This window comes from Culex pipiens, chromosome 3 (assembly GCF_016801865.2).
Source record: "Culex pipiens pallens isolate TS chromosome 3, TS_CPP_V2, whole genome shotgun sequence".
In the NCBI taxonomy this organism is placed as follows: Eukaryota; Metazoa; Arthropoda; class Insecta; order Diptera; family Culicidae; genus Culex; species Culex pipiens.
Window position 1 is genome coordinate 86,662,163 of NC_068939.1, and position 14,098 is coordinate 86,676,260.

The following is a 14,098-nucleotide window of genomic DNA, read 5'->3' on the forward strand; positions in this document are numbered from 1 at the left end:
TTGTCATCTCGCAACTTCATCAACAATCTCAGCCTCGCACGCACGGTCATCATTTTCCTCTCTGCATCGAAGCGTTTCTTGAACCGTTTTGTTTGGAGCGTCACAAACACCACCCCGCTCATCCACCCAAAGGTCTGTCACGATATCGTTTGTTGTTGTGTGTCGTCGTGCCAACTTCTCTCTAATCTCTCTCTTCAGAGAGATCAACACATTGACGCGCGCGTGTTCAACAACAGCCGGGCGCAGGCACTGAGTTGCGCGCGCGTTTATTTCTTTGTTGAACTTCGTCGCTCACCGTTTAGTTCGCGTTTGACAGCCGTGAGAGTTAGTTCGCGAAGTTCTGCGGGAAGAAATTGTTCTGTTCTGTGTTTAGTGTTTTCTGTGTTGGTGCGCGCGCTCGTGTTATTTATCATTTATTTTTTTTGCTACAGGTGAGTCGCGTTCCTCCTACGACAACGCCGTCAAGCTGGTCGACGGATCTGTATGGGAAAGATGACTCAGTGTGCATGGTTTGTAGGAAGGTTCTGTCGTGAAGTTGTGGGGTTCGGGCTTGAAGATCATTACTTGAAGGAGTGGAAAAGTGCCTCCAGAGTGAGTTTCCACCGGGCGGTGTCTTTCTTTCGAAGGCCACACTTGCGCTGACATCGGTTTCTGGGACCTGCTGTGCGGTTGGACGAGGAAAAATCCGTTTTTTTGCGCCAGGTGTGTCTTCTAGCGGCGGAGCTGGATGAAAATCAGTGCTGGAAATGAAGCGTGGAAATGATTATTCGTTTAGAAACGGGCCAAGAATACTAATGAACTGTGAAGAGGTTGAAATTTATGCAAAGTAGTGAGCCAAGTGCGTGGTGAAGATTGGTTAGACAACTGGAGTTGAACGTGATGTCAGCGACGAACCTTCATAACTAATATCGTCACACGGAAAGAAATCTGAAACGGAAACAGTGTTTACGAATCTGAAATCAGCGTGATTGCTGTCAAAATTGACTTTGAAGGTTCTGTCAGCAAAATTAGCCCCATTGTCATCGATTTCTACATCGTTAACACTGCTTTCAGAATCGTCAACACATGTTCGCGCAATTCTTCCGACAACATTTCTGTCAGTGTGACAGCGAGTTGTTGTTCTTGAAACACCACCCATGCTCGTGTCAAACCAAAAGAGTGCAACGAGGAATGTGTGTTTCGCTGTTTCTCAATCGGCAGGAGGCAGAAAAGTATATGTTTTAAAACCTCTCGTGACTGTAGGTACTTCTGAGAGAGTGTGCACCTCCGATAATTGGAAGCAATCAACCACCGACGACTGTTCACTGTTGAGAAACCGTGATTGGGCGTGTAAGTTGTTGAAGGAAGCAGAACAGCAACCCTGCTGCTAAGGGTCAGATCAAGCAGATCGAAATCGGTGAAACATTCCAGCAGTGTCGGCAACACTGCAAGTGACAAAGAGAAGGAACATTTAGCGCAACTGTTGTGTAACAATCGCCGTCACCCCCGTTCGATGTGTGTGAGTACAAATATTACGCAATTGTTTAAATATCTGGCACAGTCCGGTGTCGCACCAGCCACACCAGCTACTACAAGCCGTTCCTTGCCGGGCAAGGTTTGGTGAGATTTATTTCGTTGCTTCCACTGCTGATGTCCATGAACAGAGTTGAATAAACGCGCGGATGGGATTCGATCTAAAAAATCGCCAAAAAAACATTCTTCTACCAATTTTTGATCTTCAAAAAGCTTTGGAAAGAAGAACTCTTAAAATTTTCGAAAATTTTAGGGTTGGATGTTTAACTTGACTTTGACAATGTTTTTAAAAAAAGTCATTTTTTAGGGGTCAACTTTGGCTGTGTTTTTTACCAACATTTCTTATATTCTCAGTAAAAAGAAGTGTGCAGTAATTTTTGAAGTGCCCCAGACTATTCCTCTACCCATTTTTTACAATTTAAATGATGAAGGGGACATTCTATAGGAGAAAATGTGAAAAACAAGCAAAAAATTGAAAAAGTGACTGTAAAACGTGCAAAAATTAGAAAGGCAAAATGTAATTATATTACATGGTAGAATAAGCCAAAAACTACCAAAAACAAACATAAACTAAGCAAAATAAATGCAAATTGAAATACTAAAAATAAAACAAGCGAAGTGAAGTTTTACGTAGAACAAAAGTTGCTCAAAATGACCTCCTGAACACGGGAAAAATCAAAAAAATCGAAAAAAAAAATTGGGCAGTAGAGGGTTTACTGTGAGTTTGGAAAGGCAGAATAGATGGAAAAGGTTTTCGTTATCAAATGAATTTAAGGTTATGTTTTAAGAGTTCAAATATAATGTTACACCCAAAATTCACAGTCGAGATAATCGTTCTCTCAAAATTTATTGAGCGATCAGTGCCAAAATCGATAGAATAATGGTACCAACTCACACCATCATAACAAATGAGTTCATTCGTTAGTTGAATCAATAAATTTCCAACAAGTGTCATACATCGACTTCTGACCTCTCCTTGGTCACCAAGCTGTGGTGGCCGAGGCAGTTAAGTCATTGGAATGGTATGTCAAAGGTCTCTGGTTCGATTCCCGCAGTCAACACTTTTAGTTTTTTGTTTGACGGATGAACTTTTTTTGCAAATGAACCTCGAGAGAATAGTTCTATCGCCCATCTCGAGCTGTGTTCTCTGTGTCCGTGAATGGTACCACTATTCTCTCGACTCGAGACCATCATTATCTCGGACTAGCGCTGCCAGTTTTGAGTGTAGAATAATTTGAACAAATTTAATTCGATTAAACAACACTGAAGCAAAATTATTTTAAAATCCTCAATACAAGACAATACACAGACAAAAATATTCCTGTAAATTTACATTATTCATCATGTACCAAAAGGTATCATGATAAATGATGTATTTTAACTTTAGGTTCATTGGAAATTTACATTAGATTCATTGGAAATTTCTTGTTGTTAGTGATTTTATAATCCTTTAAAAGTGTTGGTTAGTGATTTTATAATTCTTAAAACTAAAGATTAAATTGATGCTTTTTATTTATGAACCTTTAAGGTTTTGTTAGAATAAAAGTAATGATTTTTCCATACTTTGATCCCGATTATATGAAACAAATATTGTGTTGAAAAATCTATCTTATTGAAATAATGTAAAAAATATAATGTGAGAAGAGTAAATTTTGTCAAAACTTTCATCAAACATTTTTGGAAATCAGGTATAGAACGTTGGAATTGATAAAAGCAGAAAAAATATAGGTATATAATAAATCAAAAATCATTGCGTAGGATTTGTTAACATCTGAGGCTTGGACTAAAACTGATGTTGCACTTAGAACCTTCCAATTTGTGATTTAAACTCATTAAGTGTGGGTAAAGATTCTGAATAGAGCTTTATGACGTTTCGCGTACGCACACTAGCGCACCATTTGATTTTGCTGCCTGACAAAATTTAACCTCACTTTATTTTCGTGTATGTACACGCAATACATACGCACGTAGATTACTCTATACATAATATCTGATAATGCCAAAATAAAATTTAATGGTAATTCGAGGATATTTGAAATATTTGAAATTTCGACGAAGATGTTCTAAAAATACCTGAAATTAAGAAAAAAACTTCAACTGATAGATAATTTTTCAGTTTCATAGATTTTTGATTTTTATTTTTTCTCATTTGATGTTTTTTTGTTTTTTTAGATTGATTTTTTTTCTTGTTTTCTTATTTGGCCCGCAAGCTCATGTGAGCTTGAAATTTGGCCCGCCATTCAAAAACTTTGAGCACCCCTGATTTAAATTTAAAAAAAATCGTAAATCCGTAGTATGAAACATGAAAAAACTACTTTATACTTATTTTATATTAAATAAGGAAATTTTAGTGATAAACCTGTCTAGAGGCGGGGTTGGGTTCTGGAGGGTATCATTTTGAAATTTCTTTGAAGGGTCATTCTCCACCAACTTACACAACAGTTGCCCCGACCCCTCTTCGATTTCCTTGAAACTTAGTTTTAAGAGGCAAATTTCGATATCTCGTGACGTGGTTTCTGGATTTTTACTTAGACACGCTTTTCAGTGATTAGTAGCTCGAAACGGTGAAAGGACTTCCCCACATCCAAGTAATGCACAAGCCACAACAAACGTCAAAAGGGTCATTCTCATACAAAATTAGCTGACCCTTAAAAAATACTTTCAAAAGCACATGATTGAGTTCGGAACAACTGGTCAAAAATGGTATTTATCAAAAAAATATCTTGCTTGTTATTAAATTTACCATAAAATGAAAATTTTGTACAGTGTAACGGAAAATAACAGCGAATTTAAAACTATTTTCTACTTTTTTTATAAGAAAAATGCGTTTATTTCGGAATTTTCAGTACGCTATCTATTTAAGCGTCAGTTTCAAGCTAAAAAGTTTCACGTTAATTGCAAAGGGGTCGGGGCACTTTATAATAAATATTTTTAATTTTCAATGGAAAATGGTTCAATATTGTTGCCGAAATACTTAAAATTCAATGACCAAACACAACCCAACTCGGCAGCATCGTTCCGTGTCTCGACATTTTCTATATATTATTTTTGAGTTGCGATGTTGCATGATGTCTCGCAAAGGTGTGTGCTGTAGGGCAAAACAGTCCCACACACAAGGCAACACTTACTGCGATGGCGATCAATCAAAGCGTCAAAGATTTGTTCCGCCGAAGCATGTGTTTGTGGCAGTAGCACGAAACGAACCTCGCGAGCGAGAGAGAGAGCGACCATAAACACGTGCATGAGAGGAGGGTCTTCGCGAACTGCGCGCACATTCCTTCGCATACACACACATTCTGTATGACACACGATCGTTTTGTTGCTGGCGGTGATCGTCGCCTGTTTTGTTGAACACTTTAGCATTGAGTCAAGCTCTTTAATGTTGGCTTGGATTTAAAAAAATATTTTTACCTTTGAAAACTTTGGCTTTCATTATCTACAGTTTATTTTTTTATAATAATTCTTCTTCCAATTTGCGTGGGCAATCGCGTTCTAAGTTATGATCTAATGGCACACTCACTAACACACATGCACAAAGCTGTCCCACAAGTCCACAGTTTGGTAGAGTTGTTGCTGTTGCGGTCGACCGTCGTAATTAGAAGGTATTGGCGCGATTTTAACATTCTCGAGCGGTCAAGCTGAATGAATCGCATCGGCGCACGGAATTTGTACACGTCGTCGCCGATCGACGGAGCAGTAAAAAATCACCAAATTGGGTCATGTCAGATAGTCCACGCATTGGTTGAAATCAGCTGGTTTTAAGAGAAATATCTTGAGAAAATGTTTTTTTTTAGAAATGATATAGTCCTACAGTTTTGTCGTTTATCCTCGCTTTAGTATTTTTTCTTTGTTTAAATGACAAAATTTTAACAAAATGTAAATTAGCCAAAAACAAAATGTAGACAAACTGTCTATCATGCTCATGTCATTAATTTTTATATTAGGAACAAGCAGGATGGACTGATTGTATAGTAGGCCGTCCCAAAAAAATGAAAAGTTGTCAAATCTTCGGTGCTCACCCCTAGAATGATAGATTAGGATGTCAGGAACAATGTTTTCATACAACAAAAAATTCCCAAAAATGGTTTACAACTCGCGCGCGGAGCTTGAATGAAAAAAGTGCATTTTTCGAGTATTTTTCAGAAATGCGAGTAACAATCATGCTAAGTCATTCAAATTTGGTCGCCTTGGGCTTCAACTTATAGTTTAATGTCCCCTGAACAAATTTCTGTACAGACATGGTCCATAAAAGCTTGTGTTTTGGCATGGCAGGGCGTTTTAAGGAGAATAAATTGTATTTTTTAGCCAAAAAATTTCAAAAATCACTCCCCAAAACGAGCCACAAAATTTTGCAGCCAAAACTACTGCATTCAGCTTACAGGAAATTTTACGGAGATCATTTTGCTTTTTTTAACATTCAATTTATGTCCACGCAAAGTCGAGATATTTGCATTTTAGTGAACAAAAAGTGACGAATTTTCAATATTCTTGGTATATAAGCGTTTCGAGGCGCGGTGGTTAGCGGCTTCGGCTGCCGATCCCTAAGTTGTTATGGGGCGCGGGTTCGATTCCCGCCTTATCCTCCTGGCCTTCTATCGGATGGAGAAGTAAAACGTCGGTCCATTTGCGTAAAAGAGGTTTTGGGTGACTCACCACACATAACCTTCGTACGCCTAGAAATGAGCAGAAACTTGCAACAGAGCCCACAAAAGACCCGGGGGTCGTTAAAGTGGATTGCTTTGCTTTTTATAAGCGTTTTTAGCATAAAACATTGGCTACTATGATTACAAACGGGAAGGCATATATTTTGGATATTTTTATTTTGCTCGCTCAAAAACGATATTTGTTAATTTCTCACAATGTGACGTCAACGACATATTTATAAGTACTGCTCTGTGCTCTTCTCGATATGAACAAATAAAGCTCTAATGGGTAACTTTTTTTGAAAAAAAAAAGTTTTTTATAAATGAATTTGTTTCATTCGAATGTACATACATAAAAAAATCACGTTCACAGCTTGGAGATATGAACTTTAATAAAATTAATTTTGATTTACGATTATTTGTCGTTTACGTCACATTGTTAGAAAATCTCATGTTTTTTCATGAAATGTTATTAACAAATATCGTTTTTGAGCGAGAAAAATAAAAATATCCAAAATATATGCCTTCCCGTTTGTAATCATAGTAGCCAATGTTTTATGCTAAAAACGCTTATATACCAAGAATATTGAAAATTCGTCACTTTTTGTTCACTAAAATGCAAATATCTCGACTTTGCGTGGACATAAATTGAATGTTAAAAAAAGCAAAATGATCTCCGTAAAATTTCCTATAAGCTGAATGCAGTAGTTTTGGCTGCAAAATTTTGTGGCTCGTTTTGGGGAGTGATTTTTGAAATTTTTGGCTAAAAAATACAATTTTTTCTCCCTAAAATGCCCTGCCATGCCAAAACACAAGCTTTTATGGACTATATCTGTACAGAAATTTGTTCAGGGGACATTAAACTATAAGTTGAAGCCCAAGGCGACTAAATTTGAATGACTTTAGCATGATTATTACTCGCATTTCTGAAAAATACTCGAAAAATGCACTTTTTTCATTTTTTTTGGGACGGCCTATTGTATAGACTTCATCTTTGTCATTTATATTGTTTTGCTAGAGTTTGTTCTAAATGATGGAATGGGGTTTTTTTTATTGGAAAAAAAACTCATATTTTAAAACAACACACACTAAAATTTTGTTGAGCTTTCATGTGTTTGTTGTAAGCCGGGTTTCCAGGTTGCAGGATAAATTTTGGGCGTCCATTTGAAAAAAAAAATGATTCTTCCAGACTTAGTCAAATTAATGTATATTAATTAATTTGTATTAAGTTAGGTATAATGTATAAAAAGTGAAAGTACCCAATTTTTGAACACAATTTTGCTGATTCCTTTGAGAAAAGCGGCTTGCCAGATTTTGCCAGATTGTTCTGCCTTACTTTTTCTGTTTTCATCGTTTTTTTAGTGCGTCCATCCCGGGAGTTCCCAGGTCAAATTTCCGAGGGTTTTTCAATACCGGGAATCCCATAATCCCGAGTTTTATTATATTTTGTCCCGGAAATTCCTGAAATTGAAAAAACAAAACAAATTTTGGTCTATAAATTCAGATGGGTTGTTGAAATAGATGAACAATTGAATACTTAGTTATCGGTAAAAACATTTTAAGCATTAACATTTGTTTTCAACATATTCCAGCATTAATTTGGATTATTAGGGAAAATTGTTAAAATTTTAGTTTAAACATCTGCAAACTGCCTAGCGCTTTAGACTTGGTAGTATATTTACGTATATCTATGATTTTGAACTTGAAAAATATCATTTCAGTTATGTACTTTTTTCTCGACCCTCTCCGATTTCAATGAAACTTTGTAGACATGTTATCCTACGCTTATATAAGCCATTTTTGTGTATATGAAGCCAGTTACACTCGATATTGACAATAGAGAAGGGCGTAAGTGTTTTAAATATTTTTGTATTTCGTAATTTAAATATTGCTGTATCTCGAAGCCGCTGCATCGTATCAAAAAGTGGTCAGAGACAAACTTGTAGGAAATTTGACGGGCTTTCCGAAAAAATACACTGAAACAAAAATACACGTCACTTCTATGTGATTTTTTGATTTTTAAGTCTAAAAGTCGCGATCTGCCTTTCAAGCAGACGATCAGGGATCGAATCCCGCCCGGTCACCTCGCCACCGATTTTTCGGTGGCAACTTGAATCCCCTGCTCCTTCTGGGAGCAACAGATACACACACGGTAATTAATTACCACACACACACACACACACACACACACATGCCGCTCCCCCCACTACAACAACTAGCGGTGGGTGAGTGGGGAATGGACGGGAAGATGACCAACCAACCACACCACAACGCGTGAAGGAAGGAAGGAAGACTCTTCCAACAAGACCCACAGGAGATTATCATCTACCATCAAGACGAAGAACAATAGATCTCGGATCTATAAATAGACGCACGGCTCCGTGATGGCAAGGCCGATTGAGCCAGTTAGGGTATAGGTTAAGATAGAGGACAAAGAATAAAAAAAAAAGTCTAAAAGTCAAATTTGAAGGTGAACTTACGTTTTTTTTTCGTTCAAAATTTTTGTAAAAATAGCCTAAGATGTTACAAAAAGACTCACCAAAAAAGCAGGATGGAGCAACATTTTCAAAAACCGAACACGAGAGTCGATTCTCCAGACAATTTTACATAAAAATCTCCATATTGACCATTATCCTAAGTTCAATCCTTGTGAAGTAACAACGGTTTTAAAAATAAAAATGTTGAAAAAATAGGTTTTTTATGGTTTTTGGCAATTTTTATATGACAGACTTGATTTTTCAGTCTCGAAAATATTTTTACCGGAAATCTCGTCCGAAAAAAGGTGTAATTTTACCTCTGAAAATGTGTAATTTTACCACTTTTCTGGTGTAATGTCACTTTTTTAGTCTAAATTGAGGTAAAATTACATCATAAAAGAGGTAATATTCAACCTTCCAAAATTACAGCTTCCAAATTTACATTATTTTTTGCTGTGTTGGGCTGGTACCAGGGTTACCAGGCCTGAAAGGAAAAAAATCTGGCAAAAAATCTGGAAAAAATCTGGCAAGCCACTTTTCTCAAAGTAATAAGCAATTTTGTGTTCAAAAACAGTGTATTTTCACTTTTTATACATTATAGATTCACAAAATAAACAAAATACATTAATAAAACAATGTGTGGAAGAAACAGAAAATTATTTTTTTCAAATTGACACTCAAAAAATCTGGCAATGCCAGATTTTTCTGGCAACCTGGCACCCCTGGCTGGTACAAATATTTTTAAATAATTTAAAATTGGGATGAAACTTTTTTTTTATTTCAAACATTTACATCATTTTTATACTGTCAGAAATTTCGCAAATTATCAATTTTAAAATAATTCTTGAAATATTATGTCTGTTTCTGATTGATTGTCCCGAAATTTGTTATAAGTATCGAAAGATGGTTAAAAAATCACAAATAAACGTTGAGTAATGTTTTGTTATTAGTTTTCAGACGTTTTACAAGATTTTTTGAATTGACATTTTTTTTTTCAGCAATCATTATTTGTTTGGCTCTCTGTTTTTGGGGGAAATAAACAAAAGTTTACATGGACCTTAGGCCGTCGCAAATATTTTTCAAAGTTTATATCAATAAATGAAATGAAATCAAAGGAGCAAAAATATCGTAAAATATTGATGTTTAACTACCGTTTTGCATAGAGTTTATTTGGAATCCTTGTTGGCACACATGTGTTTCTCAATTTATTTAATAAACCCCTCCTCAGTAATCTTCTTAAGGCAATTTTCCGTCCACCGAAAAGGAAAGTGGTTTCGTTTTCAGGTCGCAAAACGTCTCTCGAATACTTGTACCAGCCAGGTCTAACCGGGGTTCGTCGCCTGATGGGATAACGTAATCTTGCGTGGATGGCGTGTGTGTGTGTGTGTGTGTGTGTGTGTGTGTGTGTTTACAATTCGATTGATCTACTCGGCGGTGGTGGTGACTTTGGCTGCGGCCTCAAATGGACGCCTCGGCGCAGAAAAGTGACAGCGACTGCGAGATTTTTGCCAGCATCAAACACTTCCTACGCTCGGGCTGATCTGGTGCGACGTGTAGATTGGTTCAGGTTAATGTGTTATGTAAATTGAGTTTTAGTTTATTAGATTTGAGTGGGATGTTTTAGAGTCCCTCTTTGGCAGTTCAATTTGGTTTATTTTTTATTTTGATAAGCAACTTATCTTTTAAATTTGCTCAAACTCCCAAACTCAAGCGGCCAAGTAATATCAGTAAAACAAACACAAAACGACCAAACATAATTCATTTGTAAGATAAACGTTTTCCCAAAACTCTCCCAACGCGGCAACTCCAAGTAATCAACTTGTCCCGTTTTGTCCATCATCAATCTTATCTGAGTCGTAGAAATTCGCAAGCCTCGACCCGCAACCTCGAATCATCAGCCAAACCTGGTAAAAGTCTGTGCATTGTCTTCCGGTGTCCCCCGGTACCCGTAGCGGAGTTGTGGCCACGACCGTCAACATTGAATTGTCAAGCCTTCTTTCTCGTTGACTTGGGTGCTCAAGCTCGGTGAAACTCTCGGCGTGTTGTCTTCTTCGCGACGTACCGTACAATCACGACTCGACCCGGGCACCCGGTTGGAGGTCATAAATTCTGCTTTACTACCTTAACAATTCTCCATGGGGCTTCGCGGACTGCGACTTTTAAAATAAATTAGTATTGTGTATACATTTTTCGCACATCAATGGACACAACCTTGACTTTTGACCACCGGGCAAACCTCGACTACCTTCAACGGGTACCCTTTTTTGGTCATGAGGAAGGTGATAACGCTTAGTCAGTTATTCGGTCGTACAAAGTTACTGACTTTGAAGAGTTGATTCACCTTCTAAAACTCGGACAAAGTTAGTCGACTTCAGTTTGAGAAGTTCTTTAACAACCAGACGTACGGCAAGACAGCACAACGGCCCAACAAGTTACAACTTTGTTTTACGAACCTTCTAACAGAGTGTCTGACCGTCAGCTTCATTAGCGAGATGTGTTAACGATCCCTTAATTAAGCAGTCGAGTGAGCAATACTCGCAAGAACGTTACATATGCATCACTCTGTCCATTCCGGGGTGAAATTTTACACGTAATTTGAATAACTTTTGCAAATCTCAACCAGAATCAGTTCAGCAGAAATTTTCACGATCACTCCACCATAATTGCGACGACCGCCGCACGTGTTGAGGTGGGCGCGGTTCCGCGGTTGGCGTAGCCAGGCCCATTGTTCTCGGCTTGTTAGTGAGTGTACAAAATAAAAACAAAACCGCGCCAAAGCATGGCCGTAAAACTGCACTAAAAACAGTAAAATGCATCTGCTCGTTACAATCGTTTTGTAGCTCGTTTCACCTTCCTCGTGGCTGATTCTATTAGCTCTATTCTGCGGTGGTTTCGAGGTTGCTGTGAGTTGGGAGATGTAATCTATAGCGAACTCCCCGGTCAGAATCAAGGTGCGAGATGAATGATGCTGCTGGTTTTGTTGATAGAATGGAATATTTTGCTTTCAATGTTATTGACGTTAATAGATTTACTTAATTTAATTATTGCTACAATTCGTTCATAAGGCCGCTATAAGAACCTGGACGAAATAGTTGAAGTTCTATTTTCAATTTTTAAATTGTTGCGGTATTCGAAAATGCAATTCCCGCAAATTATTCAATTCTTTATTCACACAATTACTTCGAGCATCAACAAACTTTTGCATTTTTGCGGTAGATTTGCCCTTTTGTTCAATATTTGTTTTTCTACCTGAATGGTCCAAAATTTGATTTTGTGTTGACAAACAAAATCAGCATTATGCTTATTCATTGCCTCATGCTGGTTTTGATTTCGATCATCTCACTTTCTCATGAAGCTGTCTAATTCTGTGTGTAATAACCGTGCCGCAAAGCTAATTGGGATAGATTTCAAATTTTATTTTAGAAACTCAAACTGATGTTGATTCAGACTTGGAATCTTTAACTTATGCAACTCAAGGTGCTAAGATTATTCCCATTCCTAAAGTTCACGCAAAATTTAGCTATTCATTTATTGGTGACATTCCTCAGCTTTTGACCCGTCTGAAAAATGTTCAGTTTTTGTTCAGATATCGTTTTTAATACGGATCTGAATAAAAAAAAATCTATTATCAAAAAAAATATAAATAAACCCTGATGCTGACTGTATTTTTTTAATTTTAATTTATCTTCCTGAAGTTTGAAATGTCTAAGTAATTCCGAGTTTAAACCCGAATGAATTCCTGCTGACGCTTCATGCTTTTAGACAATTATTGTTTTGTTAATTTGTTTGTAAATTATTCGTTGAATCGTTATTTTTGAATATATGTTTTTTTTGGATCGCATTTAACAATTGAGTGCAAATTGGGTGACACTTCAGAAACTTCAATGTTATCGTTTCTTTATTTTTTGAGTGGCTCTACTCAGGATCGAATAGAGCAAACTTGAAAATTTTCTCAGCTGGTTGGCAAAAAATAACTCAGAAATGGGCACTTATGTGCAATATTGCTAAAAATCGAAAAATTGATTTTATATCCCAAAATCAAAGTATCGAATTCTAAAAACGTACACTCTTTTGAAATGTGTAAAGTCTTTTTGATTGCAAATTAAAACTAATTTTACTTAAAATTAGTTTTTTTTCACAAAAACCAACTAAATCCACCTGGGTGCTTCGTGCCTTCCTTACTCTCAACCAAAAATAGACCTCAATCTTAATATTTATTCATTTTCAAGCGAATGCGCAAAAAATCTGTTTTTTTAACTGAAAACATTTTAGTTTACATCCGCTGGGTAATTAAAAGATCTTTTTTTAAATTACATAAATATCACTTTAGTGGTCATAACCTGAGGCAGGGTAGCCAGATCTTAAAACTTCTATACTTGTTTGGAAGGTCTTTCAATTACCTATTAAGGTAACAAAATCATTTTTATTTTTAAATCTCAAGATACCCTGGCTTGAGTCTTTAGGCAAAAATAAGTAAGTAACTGTGCCAATTTTAAGCCAAATCGGTTTAGTTTTAAGGGTTCCAATTGATCGTTGAAGTTCTCGTGAGGACCATCCATAAACCACGACACTTTGGGGGGAGGGGGTTTCCAGCGATTGTCCACGCTCCATAAAAAAAAATATTTGTTTTGTATGGAAATTGTCCACGAGGGGGCGGGGCCGGTTTGCGATTAAAAAAAACTTCCACGTGGTTTATGGATGATCCCATGGAAAAATTCGCTAAAATAGATCGAGAAAAATATCGTTTCAGGATTATGGCACCAGATAGCGCTAGTCTTTAGGTTAATGCCGATTCGTAAAGAACATTAAAATTTTTTTTTACTAAAATATAAAAATAAATTGTCACAGAAAATCAGTTGGGTTACAAAAAAAGCCATTGGTTTTAAAACGATTATTGCATTTTTTATTCGATAAAAATACGCTTTGTCGCAATTATGAGTAAGCTATCAAATCGGACGTCAAATTTTACATAAACGTCAAAAAAGTTTTTTTTTGAATGGACATTTTCCACGAAGGGGGGGGGGGGGGGTGAGTTTAAAAAAAAAGTGTCCACGTGGTTTATGGATGGCCCCTTGACAATACATTGCAAATTATTGAAAAACACGTCTTTTTCGATTACTCAAAAATATAAGGGATCAAAATTACCCCTTGGGACAAAGTTTCATGCATATTAAAGAGAAGTCAGGGCATTTTTTCTGTTTTCGTGTGAGTTAGCAGAGATGATCCATTCAATATCTAATTAATTTCAAATAATCCGAGATTCAAGCTCTTGAAGAAAAAAAAAATAAGGAAAAAAAACAGATATTTTTAGGTGGAACCCAATTCAAATTCATTTTCAATCGACGATATCTTGAAAACTATTGAGTCGATTTCCAATATTAAACAATTTTAACCATTAAGAATTCTAAAAAAATATTTTCATTATTTTGAAATCACGACCGACATTTCAAAAATGTGAAAGAATAA

At 36.6% G+C, this 14,098-nt stretch overlaps 1 protein-coding gene across 3 annotated transcripts in view; it reads left to right on the forward strand.

Annotated features, from left to right (window-relative positions):
- Positions 1 to 280: 280 nt before the first annotated feature.
- Positions 281 to 14,098, forward strand: part of LOC120420155 (filamin-C) — a 102,410-nt gene continuing 88,592 nt past the window's right edge. The window contains exon 1 of one of the 3 annotated variants that reach the window (XM_039583121.2): positions 281 to 431. The gene's annotated coding sequence lies outside the window, so the exon portion shown is untranslated. Of the gene's footprint in view, positions 432 to 1,347; positions 1,499 to 14,098 lie in introns of those variants that run through there. The other 2 variants (XM_039583118.2, XM_052711235.1) reach the window with 2 other exon arrangements.